Raw genomic sequence first — 14,355 nt, 5'->3', positions numbered from 1 at the left:
AACTCCTCTTCCCTAATACATCTTCATTTTCGACCCCATTACCTGTACGGGCTCCAGAGCCTCACCCGCTCATGGTATGGCGTTTCTGCTTTCCAGGTGCTTTCCCAGGTCTCTGGCAATCTGCTCCCTGCTAATGGTGCAGATGGGAGAAAAGAGAGCGAGCAGAAACGTGAGGGAGGAAGCAGATTCTCCTGATGAATTAGAGGTCCTTGGGGAAGCTGCTTTAACACTGTCAGGCACAGTGAAAGAGCAATTTATGGAGTCCTGTTGCACGAAATTTTTCTTACCTTTCAAAGGGGTATTTTTAAAGCCTGCACTGGTATTGACTTTTCCTCTTGAGGTTTACACCTAAGCAAGCTCAGAATTATAATGATAAATATCACTTTTTGGCCCTGACATGTGCTAAGCACTTTGCACGTATTAATTCATTTAGTCATCGTAAGAAGTCTCTGAGGAATGTATTATTATCCTAGTTTTGCAGAAGAAGAACCTAAACCTCTGAGAACATAAGCAATTAGCCAAGTACCTTAGTCCATTTGGGCTGCTATAAACAAATACTATAGACTCGGTGGTTCATGAATAATGTAAACAACAGAATTTATGGCTCACAGCTCTGGAGGTTGGGAAGTCTTAGATCAAGGTGCCAGATATTCCTTGTCTGGTGAAGCCCGGTTTCCTGTTTCATAGATGGCTGTCTTCTCTCTGTATCCTTGCATGGTGGGAGAGCCAAGGGGGTTCTCTGGGCTCTCTTTTTTAAGGGCACTAAATCTCATTCATGAGTCTCCATCCTTGTGATCTAATCACCTCCCAAACCCCACCCTACTGGGGATTAGATTTCAATACATCAATTTTGAGAAGCCTGATGTGATATAGGCAATGTTACCTTTAGTGGAAGACATGTTATTTTTGATAGAATAGTCAGAGAAAGGCTTTCTGAAGCAGTGATAATTGCTGAGAACTGAGTGACTCAGTGGCATCTCCAATTGGGGGTGACCCTGCAGGAGCTGTGGCAGTATTTTTACATGGGCATTACTCTGTTGTTAGTTACAACAGAGTAATTTTTGACTCTTCAAATTAAATAATTGCACAATGAAATTTGTAGTGAGACCTCAATATGGACAGTCTGTGACCGGTATGTATGTCATTTTTTTGACCCACAGGAAACTTTCTTCCAGCCAGATTCAGGGTAGCTCTTGGAGGTACAAAGCAGCTTACCAAGAACTCTTGGGAAAATTATTCCATTTTTAAGGTCTTAGATTTCTTACTTGTTCATCCACAAAATGAGCAGGAAGGGAAGTGGGCATTGGAAGGAAAGCATATTTCATCTCTTTGGTGCATCTGTGAATCCTCACCTTTGATTCATCTACTAATGTTATTCCAGAGCTATTTGCATTTGAAAAAATAACTAAATCTGATATGTATTAACCTCTAGTCCCTATACATTTTCTGGTATGGAAATACTGTGTGGAAAACCTGAAGGAACTTTCTGGCTAATCCAATATATACATTCTTAGTCCTCACAACTTTACTAAGTAACTACTTTTATTATCTCCATTTTATAGATAAAGAAACCAACATGCAGAAAAAGTAAGAAAAGGAAATAGTGAACATTCACTCTTACGGGGGGCTACATGAGGTGACTTTAAGATATGATCTATTTCATAGCCACACTAACTGCCTACTGAATGTCTTAAAGTCTTTATTTTACAAACAGGGAAACCAAGGTCCAGTGAGCTTATATGATTAGCTCAAAAGATGCAAAGAAAAAGGGCAGAGCCAGGGTTTGACCCTAGCTCTGTGCTGCTGCTGCTGTCCCTTCTTTTGCCACTCATCATGTGTAGCTGGCAGATGGTGATGGTTCCTTTACCAGCAGTGAGGGACTGTAGACTTCTCTCTGCTCTGGTGGATACATCACTCCTAAAGGACACTTGGCACATTTCCAGTTACAATGCTGGGCTTTGTAAATGTCACTTGAGTTAAGGGGCTCCATTGTCTAATTGCACCCATCAATATCACCAGTGAGGAACTAGTACCAACCTCATAGATTTTTGTTTTTTTTTAAATGAGGATTGACTGACATGATGTACCTAAAGCGCCTCATCCATGGATCCATAAGAGGTATCTGATGAATGGTCTTCATTGTCGTTATTGGGGAATATGCCTCTTTTTTCATCTGCAAACCTTGGCTCAGTCCTTTACGTTGGATTAAATGTAAAATACATGCCTGATGAATAAATAAATGAATAAATTAGAAAGAAGCAAGCTAAAAACTGGGAGTCTGGGCACCTGAATAATGAGTCCAGGCTCTGTCATCATTACTGTGAGACCATTCAGAAGTTACTTATCATTTTTGAGTTTTCTCCCAAGTATCATGGGGGAGTCGTCCAGAATGATCTCTATCACCCTTTCTCATCAGGGATTCTTAACTTATTTAATTTAAAACCCATAAAACCCAAGTTAATTTTCCTGCTCCCGTCGCTACTTGGAGACCGTTGTTGCTGTGCTTGTGCTCAGTCACTTAGTCTTGTTTGACTCTTTGCTGCCCTTTGGACTGTAGCCCACTAGGCTCCTCTCTCCATGGAATTTTCCAGGCAAAAATACTGGAGTTGTCTGCGATTTCCTATTCCAAAGAATATTCCAGAGTCATGGATAGAACCCATGTCTCCTGCATTGGCAGGCAGATTCTTTACCACTGAGCCACCTAGGACGCCCACTTACCTGTTTCATCTGACACGAAAAATACCTGCTTTCTTGCTTTTGTGTGGGTTCTTTGTGTGTAGACTGGGTTTCACATTTTGGGCTTTAGGACAATAGGGGATATCTCTCCTCTCCTTTCATTATATTTATGTTCCTGTTTCTCAACTGGGGTGAGTTCGGCCCCAGAGGGGCTATTTGATATCTGTAGACACTTCCGATTGTTACACTGTGGATGGGATGCTACTGGCACCTTGTAGAGGCCAGGGATGCTGCCAAGCATTCTACGATGTGCAGGATAGTGCCGCTCTGCCCCAACAAAGAATTATTTAGCTCAAAATGTCAACAGCACCAGGGATGAGTGGAGAAGATATTTGCGATAAATGAGACCCTCCTAACACAGGGCTTGAAAGCACCGCTTCTCATCATCTGCTCTGATAGCAGGATGCTCGCAAACAGAAGTCTGGGCTTAGTGATTAAAGGTGCACATAAAAATCCCCTGGTGTTTTAAAGGATTCAGAGGCACAATGAGGGAGGCTATTACTGTGTGTCACACTCCTGTACAGAGCAAACGCATTACCCACCTGTAATGAAGGATTTCTGAATAGATAAGGGTTGCAGCCTCTACAGGGGAATGTTTTAGCTGGGGGCATGCAGATTTTAGCTGCATGAATAATATCATCATTAATGGGAATTATTATGCTACCCCGAACTAGAAATTTACCCCTGAATGGGTAGCAATATCCTACAGATGGAGGCCATTGAAAATCTGTTTCCCTGGCACGATATGTGGAGAAGGATTGCATGAGAAGCTGTGTTGGCTGCCGGCTCATGAATGGCTTCAGGCCAACAGGTCTGTGCAAGGGACAGAGTAGGGCCAATGGGACAGCATTTACCAATAACCAGTGTGAGCAGGGGCGACACTGGGAGAGGCCATTGGTCTCTGGTGTCCCCCCTCCCTTCACGCCTTTTCTGATCATGTCCTAGTGCTATGGCTCTGTCTCACTTCCCTAAGACAGCAGCTCTCCTGCAAATTCTTCAGAAAATGGGTTAATGAATTCATTCTCTCTAAGGTTCAAGGACACATGACCTTCTGCAGGATAATTTGTGATTTAGAGGACTGTTGTCAATGAGGCACTCACCACTGAAAGGTAGATGTTTATTTTTGTAGAGGGTCTGCAAGGGTGCCTCCGAGGATATAATCTGCATCTGCCTGGATCACTCAAGTCTTGATTTAAGTTGCTGTTGACTCATTTCTTGCATATCACAATTTCTAGACATTTAGTGCATAAAGAAGCGATGAAGTGGAGATGCTGTGTTGGAAATGGGGTGGGGCACCCAGGAGTCAAGCCACTGGATTCCTGCCATACCACACCACACCATGCCACACCATGCTAAGCTGGGGATCCTGGGGCACCTCTCTGGAATCACACAGGCTCCCAGGAGCAGTGCTTCTCAAGGTTTTCCTCATCAAACCCCATTCAGAATATGGGAAGAACTCTGCTCTAGGAGGGAGGTGAAGGCCCTGAGAGCTGAATGTGTCAGCAATTGTCTGGCTTAGGAAGCTGTGCCAGAGAGCATAGCATGAAAATCATTGCCCTTGGGTGACCTTGACAAAGCCTGGCCACTCAAATGCCTTGAGACCCAAGTAAGTAGAAGATTACAGCCACAGTGTTAACTGATATAGTAAACACTAGAGTAACAGAGAATTCATTCTTTAATGCATCAAGTAAGTATTCCTGGACACCTACCATGTACCAGCTGCTCCTCTAGCTGCAGGAGAGACAGGGCTCTTCAAGGAGTTTATGTTCCAGTGGGGTGGGGGTGGGAGGGGGACAGGGAACAACCAGACCACAAATAAGTATGTCAAATATATAATCAGTGGGGTTCCTAAAACAATGCAGGGCAAGTGACTAGTTTGTGTGTGTGTGTGTGTGTGTGTGTGTGTGTGCGTGTTGCTTAACTAAGATAGAGTAGTCAGGGAGACTGTTCTGAGGAAGTGGTCTTTGGTCTTTGAGCTGGAGCTAACTGTGGAAAGTGCTGGTGGAAGAGAGTTCCAAATAGAGAGCCCAGTGCGGGTGAAGGTCTGAGGTGAGAATATCATCTGCATGCTCAAAAAACAGCAAGAAGCCTGATTTCTATCTAGGAAAATGTTGAATCATCCCTGCCGATTTTTAGTTGATTTGACAGCTTCTATATTTTTTGCATTTGACCCTTGCCTCAAGCCCATGGATCTTCTTATAGTCTACCAGATTACCTTACCTGTCTCTTGAGAAACCTATATGCAGGACAAGAAGCAACAGAACTGGACAGGGAACAATGTACTGGTTCAAAACTGGGAAAGGAATACATCAAGGCTGTATATTGTCACCTTGCTTATTTAAATTGTATTCAAAGGACATCATGCAAAATGCTGGGCTGGATGACTCACAAGTTGGAATCAAGACTGCCAGGAGAAATATCAATAACCTCAGATATGCAGATGATATCACTTTAATGGCAGAAAGTGAAGAGGAGCTAAAGAGACTATTGATGAAGGTGAAAGAGGAGAGTGAAAAAGCTGGCTTAAAACTCCATTTTCAAAAAGCAAAGATCATGGCATCCAGTCCCATCACTTTATGGCAAATAGATGGGTAAAAAGTGAAAACAGTGAGAGATTTAATTTTACTGGACTCCAAAATCACTGCAGACAGTGACTGCAGCCATAGAATTAAAAGAGGCTTTCTTCTTGGAATAAATTCTATGACACATCTAGATAACGTATTAAAAAGCAGAGACATCACTTTGCTGACGAAAGTCTGCATAGTCAAAGCTATGGGTTTTCCAGTAGTCACGGTACAGATGTGAGAGTTGGACCATAAAGAAGGCTGAGCACTGAAGAATTGATGCTTTTGGACTATAGTACTGGAGAAGACTCTTGAGGGTTCCATGGAGAGCAAGGAGATAAAACCAGTCAATCCTAAAGGAAATTAACCCTGAATATTAATTGAAAAGACTGGTGCTGAAGCTGAAGCTCCAATACTTTGGCTGCCTGATGCCAAGAGCTGACTCACTGATAAAGACCCTGATGTTGGGAAAGGCTGAGGGCAAGAGGAGAAGGAGGTGACAGAGGATAAGGTGCTTGGATGGCATCACTGACTCAATGGACATGAATGTGAGCAAGCTCTGGGAGATAGTGAAGGACAGGGAAGCCTGGCATGCTGCAGTTCTTAGGGTTTCAAAGAGTCGGACACAACTTAATGACTGAACAACAACAATCTACCACTGGTTATTTTCACACACATGGAAGTGAGGCTTGGGGAAGTGGAGGGGTAACTTGGCCACGCTGGGGTGCTTGGGACTTTGGAAGCACTGAGCTAATCATAAAATTTTAACTCATCTTTCTCTAGAAGCCAAGAGGTACATGGATATTTGTAGACAGGTATCATTTTGAGTTTATGTTCAGAACTTTTAAAGGAAGGATTTCATTTATTCTTCATGACAAACCAGTGTGGTAGGTCCTGTTATAATTCTCATTTTATAGATAACTAAAGTGAGATACATAAAAAGCAAAGAACTTGGGCAAAAATTAGGAGTAACAAACACAGAAGCAGAGTGTGAACCCAGGCACATTCCATTCAGAAGACATGAACCCAAGCACGTCCTGAAGCCCATATTCTGAAGACAACAAGGATGTTCAGGCCAGTTGTTCAAAGGTTTTAAGGGGAGGTGGAATGAATCAGCCTTTCCCATCTGAAAAGCAAGGGCCTCTACGGAGGCACTGGTGGGTCCTGTTTCATTCTAACAGAGATCTGTCAGACCCTGGAGGACACATTGCAGTGTTCTTTGTATTTAAACACAAGAACCAGTGTTCATTTTCATTTGAGGCAGGGTCTTCTGCCAGCTGGTAGGGAAGTCCCAGTCATCACTGCTTGGAGTGTCACTCAGGCCACTCTCTACCCAGCAAGTCTATTTATTGAGATATGTGATCAATGGAAGATAGAAAAACTCGAGCTTCAAAACACTGGATTCCTCCAGCTTCCTTTAAATGTACTCCCATTAACTGCCTTGTACAAATAAGGAGCACTTGGTAAACACAGAGGTGACAAGCTCATGTTCTGCAATGACTTTTCTTCACTGCTCCTTCCTTGTGTCAGAAAACAGATCCCAGCCTTGTGAAACTCAGCCTCCATTTGGAGAAACTGCACACCCGCTCCCCCCTACCCCCAACCCCCAAAGTTCTCTTGTGCTGGGGCATAAAGGAAGAACCTTCTCTCCTCCTTCTTCCCATCCTCCCTCTTCCTTGTCATGGAGTTAGCAGGGCTGAAGTTCAGATGAAGCTTCCTGCATCTCCTGAGGTTAAACTCTGCACAAGGTCCTAGGTGGATGGCTTTGCAAGACCAGAATAGCAATGTCAATATCAAAACACACAGTATTACCCAGGAAGTTCACTTCTACTTGGGATAGTCAGAGTGCCTCCTCACAAAAGACAGCATATGATCCTGGTATTTTAAAATAAGTCAGTTTGCTTAACAATTGAACCTTGCAAACTCCAACTCCAGAGAAGGAGCCATTTGGCAGCTGTCTCCTTGGGTAGCTTTCATCAAGTGATGGCAGTGCTAACACAAGCTTTGGGTACCACTTTGTTGTTCTTATCAGAACACAGAATCTATTGTGCACAATTCTGTCCTTACAACCTGTGTGATCTTGGAAAGATCACTAGAGATCTCAAAGCTGCATTGTCTTGGTTATATAATAGGATAATAATACTCCTACCAAAGGATAGATTGTTGTAAGGTGGATCAGGCTGGGTTCTGAGTGGCAAACAACAGAAACCTAGTCTGGCTGAGTTAAGCAGAAACGGGATTCACTGAATCACCTGAAGTGATGAGGAATCAGGCATGGAGGCAGAAAGAATAATGGCCAAAGTCAAGAGACGCTGTCAAGGGACACTATCACGGATAGTGGTGGAATTGCTGCTGCTTTTTCTCACTGGTTCCTTGTTCATACTCTGGTGCAGGCGTAACTGGTTTTCTGAAGTTGGAGCATATTGACTTTGGCTGCAAGGGTTGCAACTTCCAAACTGAGAGGCAGTTTCAGCCTTGCAACAAGACTCATCAGGAGGAGAATTACTCAAATGTAGGGGAGGGAATAAGATGATGGGAAGCCAAAAATAAATACAAATATTTACTCTCTGAAGATTAAGTGGGATTATATTCCTGAACAGAATCTAGTGCACAATTGGTCCTAAACAAATGTGAGCTCCATTTTTACCTTCCTCTGGATCAACATGTTTACAATTTATGGTAATATTAATGGAATTTATAAAGCATATTCAAGTGACTTGTAGTGCTGACTTGCTCATTTATTATCTTTTTGCTGTTCTAAGGGTACTGTACTTTTAGTCCCTAAAAACTGTAAATATTTGAAAGACTATGAAGCTTGTGAAGCTTGAAAAATATCATTTTATTTCATTTGCATGTTTTGTAGACTTTGCTATAACTTTAGAAACTCTGTCCTTATTCTTCCTATTCACTGTAAAAGCTCGACTTATACTTCCAACATTTTGAATGTGACAGGGCTTTAAATATGAGCTTTATGAGAGCTGATCAGTGTACAAAGATACTTTGCAAAGTGATTTGTGTGTCTAGAACTACTCTACTTGTTTTCTTCCTTAATGACTAAGTCACTCTCTGGAAATAAATGATCACTTACAGAGACACATGTAGACTCTCAGGCCCTTGGGGCACCTTTTTAGTGACTGGAAAGAAAGAGACTAACTGTGTGGGTGTTGAGTCCAGCCCAATTCATCTGCTCTGAGTTTCCCTTTGGCTGTTCAAGTTGTTTAGGAAGCAGGATAAATTATTATTACAAGAACAGAGCTGAGTTCAAACTCTTTTCATCACTCACCAGTTGTGTGACCTCAGGCAAGTTATCTAACCACTCCGAATCCCAGTTCTCTTATCAGAGGGTAAGTCAGAATTTTGTAAGACACTATCTATTAAGTGACTTGTATAGTGCCTGGTTCATAATTTGTTATCAATCAATGGGCGACACAGGTACCACTGAGGATATATTTTTGTTCTGTCCTGCTAAATCTATTGTATCTCTTTCCTTCCCCCTAAATATATGAAATGACCACATGATAATGACAAAAACCAAACACTTTGAGGAGACTTTAATTAATTGGCCCTCCTGAGGTTAGTAGAGTGCTCTGGCCAGAGAAGAAAATCTGTGCCAATAACGACAGATAATGTAACTAGAATTCATTGATGGATCTTTAGAATTGATTGGCAAAAAAGATTCCAGAGTTTTACACTTGTGCAATAGGCTCCAGGGCTCCTCCAATGGCTCCGTGGGTAAAGAATCTGCCTTCAATGTAGGAGACACAAGAGAGGTGTGATCAATCCTAGTCGGGAAGATCCCCTGGAGAAGGAAATGACGAGCCACTCCACTGTTCTTACTTGAAAAATCCCATGGACAGAGGAGCCTGATGGGTTACAGTCCAAAGGGTCGCAAAGAGTCTGACACAACTAGCGACTAAGTACCATAGGTTCCAGAAAAATTCCTCAGTATCACAGGGTGTGGTTAAGGAACAGGTTCCGTTTGGGAAATTTACACAAGAATTAGCAAGAAAATAAAGTGCACAGTCCTGATATCTTTCATGATCCCCAAGGAAATGTGCTTGAGGACCAGGTACTCTGCTGAGCAAACCTCTGGGATAAATATCAGAAGAGGAACCCTGTCCCCTGTTCCTGTGCTTTCTTATAATGGGCTACATCTGGACGTTTGTGTCCCCGCAAAATCCCCATGTTGAAACCCTAACACCTAGTGGGTTGGCGTTAAGAGGTAGAATATGGGGACGTAATTTGGTCCTGAGGATGGAGCCCTCATGAATGTAATTAATGCTTTTATAATAAAACTGCACAGAGATCCCTTCTACCATGTGAAGACACTTGGAGAGGGTTCCACCAGAACCTGGCCTCTCTGGCCCCTTGATCTTAAACTTCCAGTCTCCAGACTGTGAGAAAGAAATTTTTATTGTTTTGTATGTTACCCAGTCTACTGTATTTTGTTACAGCAGCTCAGACAGACAAAGACAGAAAATCTAACATGGGACAGGGGCCTTGTCAAGTGGGTATGATGTGGAGGGAAAAGACGGATATGCTGCTGGAATCCAGATTCTCAGGACTTAGGTGCTGCTATTACAGGGGTTGTCTGGGAAAACTAGCTTCCCCAGGACCCATAGATTTTGGGATGTGTGGGTCATTGCAGGTCCTCCTGCTGGGAAGAACACCCCCTTCCCACTGGCAGCTGAATGAAGGAGAAGTTTTTCTTGCTGAGGGAGGGAGTAAACCCCAGTGCTAGCTAGCTCTTATTCACACAATCCAGAGAGAACCCCTGGAATCATTTTTAGATAATCTTGTTGATAATATCTCATAGAATTAGTTTAATAATAACAATAGTATTATTGTTGCTTTGATACTATTAATATTTTGTTTCCTTTTCTCTTTCTTTTTTTAATTGAGGTATGGTTAATTTACAATGTTACATTAGTCTCAAGTGTACTGCAAAGTATGTATACATATTGCTATTGTTGCTTAGCTGCCAAGTCATATCCCACTCTTCTGTGACCCCATGGACTGTAGCCCACCAGGTTCCTCTGTCCATGGGATTTCTCAGGCAGGAATACTGCAGTGGGTTGCCGTTTCCTTCTCCAGGGGATCTTCTTGACTCAGGGGTCGAACACACATCCCCTGCGTTAGCAGGCAGCTTCTTTATCACTGAGCAACCTGAGAAGTATATATATATATATATATATGTATATATATATATATATATATACACGAAATTTTGTTTCTTAATTTTTTCATTTACTTTCTTCAAAATTTTTACCAAGAACTACTATTTCTTAGGCTCCTGCTTTTTATCTGTCATCAGATTCTCCCAGGAACCTTGAAAGGTAGACATTAGTAAGTTCATTTTGCAGATGAGGAAATGAGTGGCACAGAATTGAAATGATTTGCTAAAGTCCTCGGCACTAGTATCTGATCAGGTTGGAACTGAAGCCTAGGTCTCTGCTTCCAGGGGTTGAGCTCTGTTGTCTGCTAAATGGTTGCCTAGAGATATTGAAGAAGGAGGAAGGATTGTACCTTTTCCTTTGTCAAGAAAGCAACAGAATGCCCTGGTTTTCTCCCACCTCTGTTAGGCTCAGAGGAGTGGGGCTCTTTGATGCATTGAGCAGTCAGCATCAGGAATGGTAGTTAGTTCACTGGCACAACCAGAGAGGAAGCAGTTATGCCCAGTCAGCCCTCATGAAACACAGACTAGCAGAAGTGTTACTGCGATGTTATGGATATCAGCCAAGATTATTCATGCAAATCTACAGCCCTGCTAGTAATTCACTAACAGCCCATTTGATTTAGTCAGTCAACCAAATTAGCCTCTGCATGCTACTTCCCATATTGGTTTTCACAGTCATTAATGAGAGAGAAAAAAAAAAGGATACCTGGAAAGCATGCCCCAAAAAGTGAGCATCACCATTTTAACTTAGCTCGAGTGCTGTCATAAAGAATGTCTGTCACTGGGATTTGCCTGGTGGTCCAATGATTAAGACTGCGCTTCCACCACAGGAAGTATGGGTTTGATCACTGGTTGGGAAACTAAGATCCCACATGCCTTACAGCCAGAATGTAAAAAGCAAACAAAAAAAAAACACTATTGTTTTAGCCCAATCTCTTTTTCCTATGGAACTTCGAACTATATCCTTCACTGAATACTTATTATGTCTTAAGATATCAGATATTGTAACTGAAATCTTGCAGTTGCCGCAAAGCCTCAATTTATAATCAAAAAGGCCTGTCACTCCCTGGTGGCTCAGTCCATAAAGAATCAGCCTTCAATGCAGGAGACCTGGGTTCGATCCTTGGGTCTGAAAGATCTCCTGGAGAAAGAAACAGCAACCCACTCCAGTTTTCCTGCCTGGGAAATCCCACAGACAGAGTGACTGGTGGTCTAAAGTCCCTGGGGTCATAAGAGCTGGACACGATTGAGCCACTCACCAACTTGTGGGAGGGTGGAAGAAGGAAAAGAAAGGTGACCAAAAGACACACTTGGAGATAAAAGAGAATTACATGTTGGCAAAACTCCAGTCTGTTCTAACTAATTATTGTGATACACAGAGGAGAGAGAGAAAACGAGAAAGAGGAGAGAGACAGAGTCGGAGACAGAAAATAAAGTTTCATCGGTACATCTGAGACACTTGAACATGCAAAGGCAGAGATAAGAAATGTGAGTCTCCATCCTCGGTCGGTAACTTATCAATTGCATGAGTTGTTCACTAATGAGCCACCTTTGAAAAGACCAGCACCAAAATGTTTCTATCCCCAAATGTGTTGACATGTTTAAAATGGAACATGGATTTGCAAGAACACTCATGGGTGAAACTAGAGAAAAAGAGTTTGGAACCTTTGACTTATTTCTTGGGCTCACAGTCATATATTATTCATGTTGATAATTAATTGCAAGGTCTATTCACATCACAAACATGGGAAAGGCAGAGTTCAAAAGAATGCTGTCAGTTCATTGTGACGAGGAAGTGTTTTTCTAAGGGGAGAAGTTTGTTACTCAGTTTTTCTGACTGGTGCTCTGCCTGGAAATGAGACAGGCAAGGGATTTCCTCAAAACCTAGGAGCTTGGCATGATCACTGTAATAAAAGTGATGAGAGAGACAAGTCACTGTCTTTTTGGACCTGGGTTGAAGAACTCAATTGGCAGTATGATGACTATAGCTGCCACAGCATAAAATAAGATCTTGATTCTTCCAAAATGTAAAAAGTAAAGCTAAAATGTACACACAAATGCACTCATATTAATGAAGCACTCACATGCCAGGGTCACTTTTGGAATCTGTATGTGATTCTCAAAGCTGTGGAAGTGAGCCCTTTTATTAACCCCTGCTATCTGGGGCTCCCCCAGGTTCCTTGGGTGCTGGGCCAGGAGTAATGAGGTCTCCCAACTTGAGTGTAGCCCAAGTGGCCTTTGCCATAACTTACACTTTAGCTTTCATTTCTAATTAATGTCCAATATAAAAGGAAATGGCAACCCACTCCAGTATTCTTGCCTCGGAAATCCATGGACCGAGGAGGCAGGCAGGCTATATTCCATCGGGTTGCAAAGAGTCGGACATGACGGCGACTCAACAACAACAGCAATGTAAAATGCACACTGGTATGTAGATACGTGCCAGACACTGATCTGATCATTTTACATTTATAAACTAATTTAGTTCTCACCATAGCGCTGTGAGGGAGGTACTGTCTTGTCTTACAGATGAGAAAACTGGATTCTAGAGAAGATAGTTTTCTTCCCAAATCACAGTTCTGACTCAAGGCTTTCTGGAATACTCAGTCCACTTTTTAATACTTTGTTCTGTAATTCAGAACCTTATCATTGACCATCACTTTCCTTCAAGTTGCATGAAAATGTTATCATTGTATTAGGTTTTTTCCTGATTTCAAGTGAAAGAGACAGAACCCAAACTATTTGAAGGAAAAATGAGATTTTTTTCCTTAAATTCATAGAACTGCAATTTTCAGGTGTGAAGTCAGGCCTAACTTTAAGCTTACCTGTTTCCAGATGTCCCAGGGACATTGTCAGGATGCTGTCTCTAGCTCTCAGATCTACCTTCTCCGTGCTGGCTTCATTCTCAGGCAGCATGTGTTTCATAGGTGGTGGATAATGTCTTATATTCCCCAAGCTGAGCAATGCTACCAGAACTTTCTGCAAATTAATAGTGCCCTAATAGTTCCTTCTCTCTACAATTTCAATTGAAATAGGGATAGGAATCTGATACTAGAAACATTGCCGAGGTTGTTATAGTCTCAACAACTCAGAAGAGTTGTTGAGACTATAGCAGATTGCTTCAATCTGTTAAAAAGATTGTTACAATCTTTACAACTGTAAAGAGATTGTAACAATCTTTTAAAATTCAACCCATTTATTTGCTAATAATGAAATTAATTATCAAAGTATTAAAAAGTAGCAAATAGATGGGGAAACAATGGAAACAGTGAGAGACTATTTTCTTGGTCTCCAAAATCACTGCAGATGTGAATGTAGCCATGAAATTAAAAGATTCTTGCTCCTTGAAAGAAAAGCTATGACAAACCTAGACAGCATATTAAAAAGCAGAGACATTACTTTACCAACAAAGATCTGTTTACTCAAAGCTGTGGTTTTTCCAGTAGTCATGTATGGATGTGAGAGTTGGACTATAAAGAAAGCTGAGTGCCAAACACTTGATGCTTTTGGACTGTGGTGTTGGAAAAGACTCTTGAGAGTCTCTTGGACTGCAAGGAGATTGAACTAGTCCATCCTAAAGGAAATCAATCTTGAATATTCATTGGAAGGACTGATGCTGAAGCTGAAACTCCAATACTTTGGCCACCTGATGTGAAGAACTGACTCATTTAAAAAGACCCTGGTGCTGGGAAAGATTGAAGGTAGGAGGAGAAGGGGACGACAGAGGATGAGATGGTTGGATGGCATCACCAATTCGATGGACACGAATTTGACTAAACTCCGGGAATTGGTGATGGACAGGGAGGCCTGACGTGCTGCAGTCCATGGGGTCGCAATGAGTCAGACATGACTGAGTGACCAAACTGAACTGAACTGAAT

At 42.1% G+C, this 14,355-nt stretch overlaps 1 long non-coding RNA gene across 1 annotated transcript in view; it reads right to left on the bottom strand.

Moving 5' to 3' along the window:
* The window catches only part of LOC147370855 (uncharacterized), a 69,623-nt gene extending 68,874 nt beyond the window's left edge, over nucleotides 1-749 (bottom strand). The window contains exons 1-2 of the long non-coding RNA XR_015166210.1: nucleotides 610-749; nucleotides 43-130 (exon numbers count right to left, since the gene is read on the bottom strand). This is a non-coding gene — a long non-coding RNA (uncharacterized LOC147370855). The remainder of the gene's footprint in view (nucleotides 1-42; nucleotides 131-609) is intronic.
* Between the last annotated feature and the right edge of the window lie 13,606 nt (nucleotides 750-14,355).

The sequence above is a fragment of the Bos grunniens genome, chromosome 6 (genome assembly GCF_055505025.1).
Source record: "Bos grunniens cultivar Pamir isolate PY7600 chromosome 6, Bosgru_T2T1.0, whole genome shotgun sequence".
Lineage (NCBI taxonomy): Eukaryota > Metazoa > Chordata > Mammalia > Artiodactyla > Bovidae > Bos > Bos grunniens.
The sequence above is the reverse complement of the archived record's forward strand: the minus strand, read 5'-3'. Positions and strand labels throughout refer to the sequence as shown.